This window comes from Oncorhynchus mykiss, chromosome 16, assembly GCF_057628025.1.
Source record: "Oncorhynchus mykiss isolate SJ-2025 chromosome 16, ASM5762802v1, whole genome shotgun sequence".
NCBI lineage: Eukaryota > Metazoa > Chordata > Actinopteri > Salmoniformes > Salmonidae > Oncorhynchus > Oncorhynchus mykiss.
Window position 1 is genome coordinate 10,983,026 of NC_143037.1, and position 11,975 is coordinate 10,995,000.

Genomic DNA, 11,975 nt, shown 5'->3' on the forward strand with positions numbered 1-11,975 from the left:
TCAACGAAACAGTGGTCATATCATTGGTGCGCAGTGATGTCATCACTTGTTGTCTTCAAATCGGTTTCTTTCAGTCAATACGTCCCGCGAAATGGCCCATTACGTTTGATTGTGTTACAAACAAACCAGTTGATTGCAATGAAACCAAACATGACTGGAAAATCACGTTTTGTGTGGGTATTTACCCCGAATGTGTCGTCGAAAATGGAAGGAGACGGAATTCAAGACACAAGCGGTTCACAAAATGTTTCGTGTTAGGCTATAAAAATGGATTTTAGCAAACAAAAGATAATTTATTGTGTAACAATGAACATTGGGATTTTAAACAGACGAAGATTGTCAAAGGTAAACTATTTATTTTAATGCAGTTTGTGATTTTGTTACGCCTGTGCTGGTTGAAATTGTTGTTTTTTATGGGCTCTATCCTCAGATAATCGCATCGTATTCTTTCACAGTAAATCCTTTTTTAAATCTGACAACGCAGTTGGATTAGCAAGATTCTAGTCTTTCAATACATGTGAGACACTTGTATTTTCATGAATGTTTAATATGACTATTCATGTAGCGATCACCGTATGTTGTAGAATTTCAGCCCGCTACCGGGTTCCGTGCGCAGAGAGGTTTTAAGGGGCCTAGACAGCAGCCCTGCGGAATTGGATTATGTTGGAAAGGCTTCCATTTTAGAACACCCTCTGTGTTCTGTTAGACAGGTAACTCTTTCCATATTTCCATCAGCAGACTATGATCGATAATGTCAAAAGCCACAATGTCTAACAAAACAGCTCCCACAATCTTTTTATCATCAATTTCTCTCAGCCAAACATCAGTCATTTGTGTAAGTGCCGTGATTGGTGAATGGCCATTCTTATAGGTGTGCTGAAAGTCTGTTGTCATTTTGTTTATTTGAGCCAGTAAAGGGGGCTTTAATATTCTTGGGTAGCGGAATTACATTTGCTTCCCTCCAAGCCTGAGAGCACACACTTTCTAGGAGGCTTAGATTGAAGATATGGCACATAGGAGTGGCAATCTATTCCACTATTATCCTCATTAATTTTCCAACCAATTTTCCATCCAAGTTGATAAACAACAATCTTTTTTACACATCTTCCACACTCACTTTACATAATTCCAAATTACAGTGCTTGTCTTTCATAATTTGATAAGTTTTACTTGGATGGGTAGTTTCAGCGTTTGTTGCTGGCATGTCATGCCTAAGTTTGCTAATCTTGCCTATGGAAAAATCATTACAGTAATTGGCAATATCAGTGGGTTTTCTGATGAATGAGCCACCTGATTCAATGAGTGATGGAGCTGAGTTTGCCTTTTTGCCCAAAATATAATTTGAGGTGCTGCAAAGCTTTTTACTATAATTCTTTATATCATTTATCTTTGTTTCATAGTATAGTTCCCTCTTCTTTTTATTCAGTTTAGTCACGTTTTCTCAATTTGCAGTACGTTTGCCAATCGGTTGTGCAGCCAGACTCTTTTGCCATTCCTTTTGCCTCATCCCTCTGTTGTGTTTTTGGCATCATTAAACTGAAGACTTAATTTTAGTTTATCAAATCAATTCTCTGTAATTATTATTACATGATTAACTAATCAGGTAGATGTAATTAACTAGGAAGTCGGGACACCAAGGACAATATTCAGATTACAAAGTTATAATTTTCCTAATATAACTTTCAGATATTTTAATATCTGATCAATTAGTCTTCTAATTAATGATGAATTATTCTTTGCCTTACGTTAGTCTCATTCGAAACATCGTAAATTGTTGGTTATCTGCACAAACCCAGTCTTCACTATGAGTCATCCATACATCAATCGTCTTAAATAATTGATTTACTAACTAAATAATCACAGAAATGCATAAACAAACAGTAGATAGTTACAAGGAAATGATAACGGAGTTCCCCTAGTGGGATAAACCGGTATCGCGGCTTGGTGGACAAAAGGGAATTGGGGTTTGACTGAGATAAAAGACACTACAAAGTTGATAATCATAACAATTGAAATGCTAATCCTTTGCACATGAACGCTCACTCATTCGGGAATAATTGCAATCAATATATATATTTACACTCAGTGTGTCGTCTTGATCTCTGTTGGAAAGTTTATTTTTGTTGGAGAGTTTGTCCGCCCTCTCTCTCTCTGCCGTGGTTAGAATGGATGGTTCAGAGTATCATTCAGCAATGTTGTTATAGAGTAGATGTTTCTGCGGATGTCGGTCTTCGCGTTCAATTATCCCGAATTCCTAGCGGCAGACTAGTAATTAGTATCAAAGATGTGTTCTTATTCTGTCGGTTAGATAGTCTAAGAGTTTAACCACGTGGTATGGTTAAGAATTCAGCAAGAGAAATGCATGGTCTCTACTTAAAACTTCGCCCTCTGTGATGAGGTACTGGTCTGCAAATAAATTCCCACAGTGGGGGTTATATTTGGGAGAGCAGAAAGGGGCTGTCCCACGACGCCAGATCAATATCTGTACTCATGGGGCGGGCCTCTGATTTAGTTCAACTCTAAAGGGAATTGGAGTTTCCTTCATTAAACAGTCAAAAATCACATTACATAATTTCACAAAGAGTTTCATCTTTACTCATTCATCCCATACAACAACTAGATGCAACCCCCACAACCGAGAATCTTGTATAAACAGGGTAATGGTAATGTGGCTGTATTGTCTCTCATGAGTTTCACAAAATTGTACCAAATGGACCAGTTTGTAGCTGGCTGCTTCACTGACCTTTTATACATTCTCCAGAACATGAATATTGTTCAGTTCTCACATCCTGTGAGGTGGAAGAAATTATTTTGTTCTCTCTATGAATACTCACTCTCTCTATACTGTCTGGCCTTGAGGAAGAATCTCCTCCAGGAATTTATGACCTGCCTAACAGCAGCCTGGGTGTAGGAGAGCGAGATTCCTTAAACATTCAAATAAAATGTATAATACGATCACATTCTCCTTAACTGTATTCCATACCTTTTTAAAATCGTTTTTAAAATCAATAAAATCATTTTTGTAAAATAACTTTTTTTCTTACAATTTAATTTAACTGCATAATTACATTGTGTTCTATAATTATGTTCTTCAAATTCTAGTTTGAATTTGACTTGGCTGCTAAGACTTTTTCTTTGAGAAAACCCAGTTCATCATCAATCCATGGAGATGGACGAGCCCCAACTGGTCCATTACCTCAGCGAGCAAATCAATAAAACATTTTGTAAACATGATTAAAATCATCCTCTAAACCAAGCCTGGGCAAAGTCCATCCCTGGGGGCCGTATGCCGGCCCGCAACCAGATTGAATACGGCCCTCAGAAACATGTTCAAATTACGAAGATTTTGTGACAGTACAGCTTTGAAAAATGTATTTATTATTCAAATTAAAAGCCAAATGAATACTCACCTATGTGTAAGGATTTAACTCCCACTGCTTGTGGGAAATTTATTTTTGAAGGCATGTATAAATAACAACTGCACCAGGACAGAGAGTGACTAACAGGCTGACACACGTCACAGTTACAAATAGTAGCTAGCTAGAAATTGCACAAAAATGTGCTTTTCAAAAAGTTCTAAGAAAAGAAAAGTGGACAAAAAATGTAAGGTGTTCCAGCAAGAATGGACATCGAAATATCTCTTTATTGAGGTATCAGGGAAAGCTTGTGTGCTTAGTGTGCAAAGAGAGCATCGCTGTCTTCAAAGACTACAACTTGTCCCAACACTTCAAGACAACGCATGCAGAGAAATATAGGAGTGTGTCTTCTGAGCAGAGGGCGAGTGCATCGAAAGAGTTGCTTTTTCAGTGGCAAAGGCAGCAAGGATTTCACCTATTTCTCCTTGGCCCTGGATAAGAGCAGTGATGCACGTGACACGGCACAGTTGTTGATATTCTTACGAGGCATAACCCCAGACTTTGATATTACAGAGGAGCTTGCTTCAGTGTAGTCAATCAAAACCACAACCACAAGGAAAGATGTATTGCATGAGGTTAAAAAAGATGTGGCAAAAGTGGGAAGTGAGTTTTGAAAATGTATCCAGTGCGACCACTGATGGGTGCCCAAACTTGACAGGAAAAATGGTTGGTCTTTTGAAAAGGTTACAAATTCAAGTAACTGAGCCTAAAAGGATTTTCCTGCATTGCATTATTCATCAGGAGGTGCTCTGGAAATGTGTTCTGGAAATGAGTCATGTTGTGGAGACAGTCACTAAAGTTGTAAACTGCATAAGAGCAACATCTTTAAACCACAGACAGTTTGTCTCACTGTAGGAAGAGACAGAGACGGGTCATACAGATCTCCCCTACCTCACAAACATGAGATGGCTGAGTTTGGGTAAGGTGCTTAAAAGTGGGACCTGAAGTCAGAGATTGCTGAGTTTTTACAAATGAAAAGAAAACATGTGGATTTTCCTCAACTGCAAGATAAAGAATGGTTGTCTGATTTTGAATTCACGTGGACATCATGGCCCTCATGAGTGAACTGAATTCCAAACTACAAGGGAAGGGTCTTTATGCACATCAGATGTACAGCCTTGTCAAAGCCTTCAAGAGAAAATGACTCCTCCTGACCTGCCAAGTAGAAGCCATCAATTCCATCCACATTCCGACACTACTAGTCGGTTGCCTATCAGATGACCAGCGGGAGAATTATATGTAACTACTGCGAGCTTTGAACTGCGAGTTTCCCGTCATTTTGAGGAGTTTAAAGCGTTGGAAAATTACATGCTGTTGGTTTCCTCTCCTTCACCTTAATTGTGGATAACGCTTCCAATGACCAGCAACTTGAGCTTATCGATCTTTAGTCTGATGCATTGAATGGAGAATTATTCAAGACAATGTCACTGATGAGGTTCTATGCTCCTCTCAATGAACAAAACTTTTCAAAGATTAGGTCATGATGAAGATATTTGTACTGTTTGGGTCGACTTATGTATGTGAACAGACATTTTCAATTATGAAATATAACAAGTCAAGGCACAGATCATTTCTTACTGACTCTCACTTCAGAAACTCTACCTGACTTCACTGCTCTAGTCAATGTCCATCAGAGACTTCACTCCTCACACTGATTGAGTAGTTTAAATGTAATGTTGAGCTCTCTCTCTTTCTTGAGATTTTGTGCATACCCGTAAACAAGAGTTCTGTTCGTGGTGCTGAATGCATAGTGTACTTTTCCCTCCGTGTAGTTCATTGCAGGTTTAATAATGAAAACTCCTAACAAAAGGAGAACATGGATGTGGTTTATTTCTGTGCATGTTAAAAGTTTAAAACAATTAGCATATCTGGACGTGATTTACAGTAGATATATTTGTCAACACAGCCATAAACATGATGTATAATCCTGTAATATGATTCTGGCTCACGATGGCAAAATTAAATTCTAATGTGGCCCTCCACTGAGAATAATTGCTCAGGCCTGCTCTAGATAAATCAGCTCTTAAGGTACAGCAGCCAAGTCATTTTGAACTAGCTCATGATTAAATGTTTTAAAATGCAGCTTGACCACAATCGTTTGGGGTTTCTTTGGAACCTTTGTGTTCATGGTTATGGTCACAGTATTATGATCTGTCCAGCCCACTGGCATTGATCTGGTTTTAAGTATTGCAATGGTATATTACAGAAGATCAGCTCAATGCACGAACTGTGACCTAACTTAGTTGATAATCTAGTAGTATCATTAACCATTTGTTTCAAACCACAGCTCTCGGCACATATCATTAATGTAGTTCTATTTGAATTATTGTGATCCTTCCAATTTATGTCAAAATCACCCAAGATAAATACATCTCTGTTACTATCTGTGACCTGGTCAAACACAGTGCATAAGTCATCCAAATAGGACACCTTAGCGCTAGGAGGTCACTACATCCAATAGATTTGGATACTGCTATAAAGCAAATTTGTGCAAAATTAGCAGCATCAGTCCAGACCATCCACACTGCCTTCACCACTTTCAGGAGTTAAGGGGGCCACCAGGAAGCCAGTGTGGTCAAGGCTACTCAGTGTGGTCAAGGCTACTCATCCACGGGTCCACGGCTACTCTTCCTGGGGTCCACATTACTTTATATGTTTGTGATGTGTTGTCTCGCCTAGCGATCTTGAAGGTCATGAACAGTCAAAATCATGTTTTTCATGAAATTGGATAATATTTGAAGGAAGCCAAATCAAAATATGAAAAATAACTGTTGCTTCTACATTGATAAAGTTTGATCATAAAGTGTCAAACACTTGGATTCATTATTAAGAGGACAAGGTGACATCACCGTAACTCATTTTAATACACCAATGGTAACATGATATTATCTTGCCTAATTTAAATAACTCGTTAAACAACATCGGAGAAGGCATGTTTGCAGAGAGGCGTGGTTTATATTGCTTGATAGCTACTCTACTGATACCAAGATTTGACTGTAAGGTGTCAGCATATATAATTACTAATTCCGACTAAAACAGAACAAAGGCTGGTCATCAGCGAAAACACAACAAAGGCTGCTCACCTTCAAAACACAAAGAAACTGGTCACCAGTGAAAACCTAATGCAAACTGGTCACCAGCCTATGTTGGTCTATGCTATTTTATTCAGCAGGGTCATCTGATTCATGGGAATTTGTTCATTTTATGAGCAGATCTAAAGCATAGCACAATACCTCAGATAACTTTTATGGGTGGTAGACTGCAACAAGGCTCAAGACTTGGTTAGTTCATGTCGATATCTGTTGCAATTTACCTAATGAAACCCATAGCAGTTGGTAGCTGTGACAAAAGGCCTACAAGTTTAAGAGATCACTTTTTACCCCAGGAACCCCATTGTGGGTGGTAACCCAATATTATTAGCATAATAAAACAATCCCCATAAAAAACAATCTGTCAGTTTAAGCTAGAGAGATGTTTTTTGTCGCATTGGATGCGTCTCAATCCACAGCATCCACCAATTCTGCATCTGTGGTGTTTGTCAGACCGTGAGACATCCAGAAAAGGTGGTAACTGGAGAAGTCTATATTTTACCCCAGGATACCCATTACAGGCGGTACCTATAGAAACAAGGTAGCTTTATTCACTTCAGGGGAATTTAGCGAAACAACAGCCTATTTGCGTGTAAAGTTTGTCTGTCCTGGGTTGCAACACTCACTACCGAGTTCTAAACTGCCTCTGGGAGAAATTTCATCATAAGACCTGTTAGTCGGGAGCTTCATGAAATGGGTTTCCATGGCCGAGCAGCCGCACACAAGCTTAAGATCGCCATGCGCAATGCCAAGCGTTGGCTGTAGTGGCGTTAAATTTGCTGCCTTTGGACTCTGGAGCAGTGGAAATGCATTCTCTGGAGCGATGAATCACGCTTCACCATCTGGCAGTCTGACGGGCGAATCTGGGTTTGGCGGATGCCAGGAGAACGCTACCTGCCCGAATGTATAGTGCCAACTGTAAACTTTGGTGGATGAGGAATAATGGTCTGTGGCTATTTTTCATGGTTTGGGCTATGGTCCTTAGGTCCAGTGAAGGGAAATCTTAACGCTATAGCATACAATGGCATTCTAGATTATTCTGTGCTTCCAACTTTGTGGCAACAGTTTGTGGAAGGCCCTCTCCTGTCTTGGAATTACAATCCCCCCGTGCACAAAGTGAGGTCCATACAGAAATGGTTTGTCGAGATCGGTGTGGAAGAACTTGACTGGCCTGCACAGATCCCTGACCTCAACTCCATCAAACACCTTTGGGATGAATTGGAACGCTGACTGCGAGCCAGGTTTAATCACCAAACATCATTGCCCAACCTCACTAATGCTTTTGTGGCTGAATGGAAGCAAGTCCCCGCAGCAATGCTCCAACATCTCGTGGAAAGCCTTCCCAGAAGAGTGGAGGCTGTTATAGCTGCAAAGGGGGACCATCTCCATATTACAGTTTTTTCAATTGCTAACAAGGATCAGTTAATACTGAAGCCACTTTTTCAAATCACTTCACATAGTCTGCATTACCAACTTGGCCAAACAGTTAATCTCACCTCAAAAACTCACTCAAACCACCAAAACACTTCATACATGTCTCAAAATAAGCTTTTTCGAACATAACACTGTCAAGAATTCTCACTCAGAAAGCATAGGTTGTCACTCATAACACATTGACCTAAAAAACACTAACAACAGGGAGCATTACATAAATGATGAACTTTTCTCTTTGAAGTTTGAATGATTTTTCACATAAATCAGTATTTCATGATATAATAAGAATAACACCTTCACTTTATTGACTATACTAAAGTACTGTATATGGAACAAGAATGAATCAGAAATGCAGCAATTTGCTTCAATACCCTTTTATATTTTCTGTACCTTTGCATATAATTATTTATTTGTGAAAAATAAAAATATTGAAATTCCAGGGATGCAATAACAATAAAAAAAACAACAACAACAACATGTATAGTAAATTTAGCAAAAAAAAGAAACGTCCCTTTTCCAGGACCCTGTCTTTCAAAGATAATTTGTAAAAATCCAAATAACTTCACAGATCTTCATTGTAAAGGGTTTAAACACTGTTCCCCATGCTTGTTCAATGAACAATCAACAATTAATGAACATGCACCTGTGGAACGGTCGTTAAGACACTAACAGCTTACAGACAGTAGGCAACTAAGGTCACAGTTATGAAAACTTGGGACACTAAAGAGGCCTTTCTGCTGACTCTGAAAAACACAAAAATAAATATGGACAGTGTCCCTGCTCATCTGCGTGAATGTGACTTAGGCATGCTGCAAGGAGGCATGAGGACTGCAGATGTGGCCAGGGCAATAAATTGCACTGTCCGTACTGAGATGCCTAAGATTGTGCTACAGGGAGACAGGACGGACAGCTGATCGTCCTCGCAGTGGTACATCCAAACATCACACCTTCGGGACAGGTACAGGATGGCAACAACAACTGCCCGAGTTACACCAGGAACGCACAATCCATTCATCAGTGCTCAGATTGTCCGCAATAGGCTGAGAGAGGCTGGACTGAGGATTTGTAGGTCTGTTGTAAGGCAGGTTCTCACCAGACATCACCTGCAACAACGTCGCCTATGGGCACAAACCCACCATCGCTGGACCAGACAGGACTGGCAAAAAGTGCTCTTCACTAACGATTCACGGTTTTGTCTCACCAGGGGTGATGGTCGGATTTGCGTTCATCGTCGAAGGAATGAGCGTTACACCGATGGCCTGTAATGGATTGGGATCGATTTGGAGGTGGAGGGTCCGTCATGGTCTGGGGCGGTGTATCACAATATCATCGGACTGGGCTGGTTGTCATTACAGGCAATCTCAACGTTGTACGTTACAGGGAAGACATCCTCCTCCCTCATGTGGTACCCTTCCTGCAGGCTCATCCTGACATGACCCTCCAGCATGACAATGCCACCAGCCATACTGCTTGTTCTGTGCATGATTTCCTGCAAAACAGGAATGTCAGTGTTCTGCCATGGCCAGCGAAGAGCCCGGATCTCAATCCCATTGAGCACGTCTTGGACCTGTTGAATCGGAGGGTGAGGGCTAGGGCCATTCCCCAGAAATGTCCAGGAACTTGCAGGTGACTTGGTGGAAGAGTGGGGTAACATCTCACAGCAAGAACTGGTAAATCTGGTGCAGTCCATGAGGAGGAGATGCACTGCAGTACTTAATGCAGCTGGTGGCCACACCAAATACTGACTGTTACTTTTGATTTTGACCCACCCTCCCTTTGTTCAGGGACACGATATTCAGTTTCTCTTAGTCACATGTCTGTGGAACTTAGTTTTTGAATGTTGTTCTGTTCATACAAATATTTACACATGTTAGGTTTGCTGAAAATAAATGCAGTTGACTGTGAGTTTATAATCACTCAAACTGTACAGTACTGTGAGGGTTCTTGTTCTCTCTCTCTCCTGCATTTGGCCACAAGTTTTCATCAACATCACATCTCATGTCTTCTCTGGCGATGCATTTTGGAAAGTATCTCCTGGAATGTCTAACCCAATCCTGGCAGTCTTCAGGAGAACTGTCTCCACACCCCGCATTCATGGCATCCAGTAAGGATATCTGGCCATGTGGATGGTGGTCATAAACCTTCCACCTCCACGCAGAGGAAAACTCAATTTTGGGGTTTAGGAAGGGGGAGTATGGAGACAGGAATAGTACTAACATCCTGGGATGTGCAGCAAATCAGTCTGTGACTGCAGCAGAGTCGTTCAATGCCACATTATCCCACACAACAACAAAGGTTGGGGAGTTTCTTGCCCTTCTCTCCTCCGCTGGCACAAGTCGATAATGCAGGTCATCCAGAAAAAATGAGCTTCTCTGTATTGTAGGGGCCAATGAGTGGTTTGTGTAACAGCAAACCATCATTGGGCAGTGCTGCACACATTGTGATGTTAGCTCCTCTCTGGCCTCCACGGTTGCTCTCTGTCCAATCACATTTCTTCTCCTGCAGTGTGTTTTTGCCAGGTTAAATCCAGCTTCATCCACAAAGATTAATGCATGTGCAATTTGTCTGGCTTACATCTCCATGACTCTCTAACATACAGTAAATCCACAGTTTTGCAGTACTTTACATTATGCATAGCTGGGTATGTACCCTGTTTGGTTATTGAACAGACAGACAGATCTTACTTGGACATATTGATACCGGAGATCCTTAAAACAAGTTCCGCATTTCTCTCAAAGGGTACAGTTTACAACTGCTTCATCCTTATTTTATGTTTCTCTAGGACTCTGGCAATTGTCGTTGTGCTGACCGCATTCACATTCCCAAAAGTGATATTGTCTGTCAGCACTGTCCCAAATTTGCCACAGTTTTATTGCGTTGTTGCCAATTACCATGTCCTGAGGGAGGCAACCTTTGGAACCTACTGCAAAACGAAAATCAATCAATATATTTCAAAATGTCAAAAATGTTAACATACTGTATTGTACACTAAGATGTAGTTCAATTATCATTGAAGGATGCAGATTTCAACTGTTGTTTTTCTACATGTTTCAATCTGGTTATTGCAAAAATGCACGACATTTGCCATCATTCTGTTTTGAATGTGTTTTTAACAGTTTTAGAAACAGTGTGTTAGCATTTGAAAATGTGCTGCAAATATATAGTTTTGCAGGTGGTGGAGTATGAATGAGAAAAGAGTTCATGTATTTCGGAGAAAGTGGTCCCTGTATGCATTTTGTGTGAAAGCAATGAAAAATGATTCACAGTTTGGTCCACATACACTTCTGTTTCGCTGACTGTGCTAAGAGTTTTGACAATGTGACTTCAGTTTTCACCAATGCATGTTAGTAATTGAAAAAAAACTGTAATGCCCTCAAATTTGGAAACAGATGTTGGATGAGCAGGTGTCCACATAGGTCATGTAGTGCATTTTGTTTATTTATATAGCAGATTGTGTTACCACTGTGCTTCATAACAGTGGAACAAATTACCTGGATTGCAGTTGAGATTACGTTAAAAGGGAAGTGATCAATAGCATTCAAGACTGCACAGATTATTACAGCAATTGCTAACATCTCCACAAACCTGCCATGACGACCTATGCATGCCATCTTGCACATGCATACTTTATATGATTACATAAGAAGACATTTATAGTTACAGTAACCTCAACATGAATGTTACATTAGTTTGCAAGATAGCCTTAACTTTAGGCTATTCATTGTCTTATAAAAGTCATATTCAATTGTGTTGGGTTTGTCATGACGTTGGCCTGGGGGTAGGTTTATGACAGTCATAAATACCTCTTTCCCACTTTTTCCTCTCTCTACCCTACTGAGGTTACATTTTCAAACCCCTTTGGTTAACATAGAGATTCTGGGAACATCAGAAGGTGGGGGGGAATTAACTATATTCTGGTAATCCGACCAATATAACATATGCGGTGGTACTTAATGAATATGATGTCAGTTCGGTTGTCATCTGAGACATTCTCATCAATGACAGGTTGACATAAACTCTACAGTGGAAAGTCTAC

At 40.3% G+C, this 11,975-nt stretch overlaps 1 pseudogene; it reads left to right on the plus strand.

The window, feature by feature from the left end:
• Nucleotides 1–3,977: 3,977 nt before the first annotated feature.
• The window catches only part of LOC149976544 (general transcription factor II-I repeat domain-containing protein 2B-like), an 11,735-nt pseudogene continuing 3,737 nt past the window's right edge, over nucleotides 3,978–11,975 (plus strand).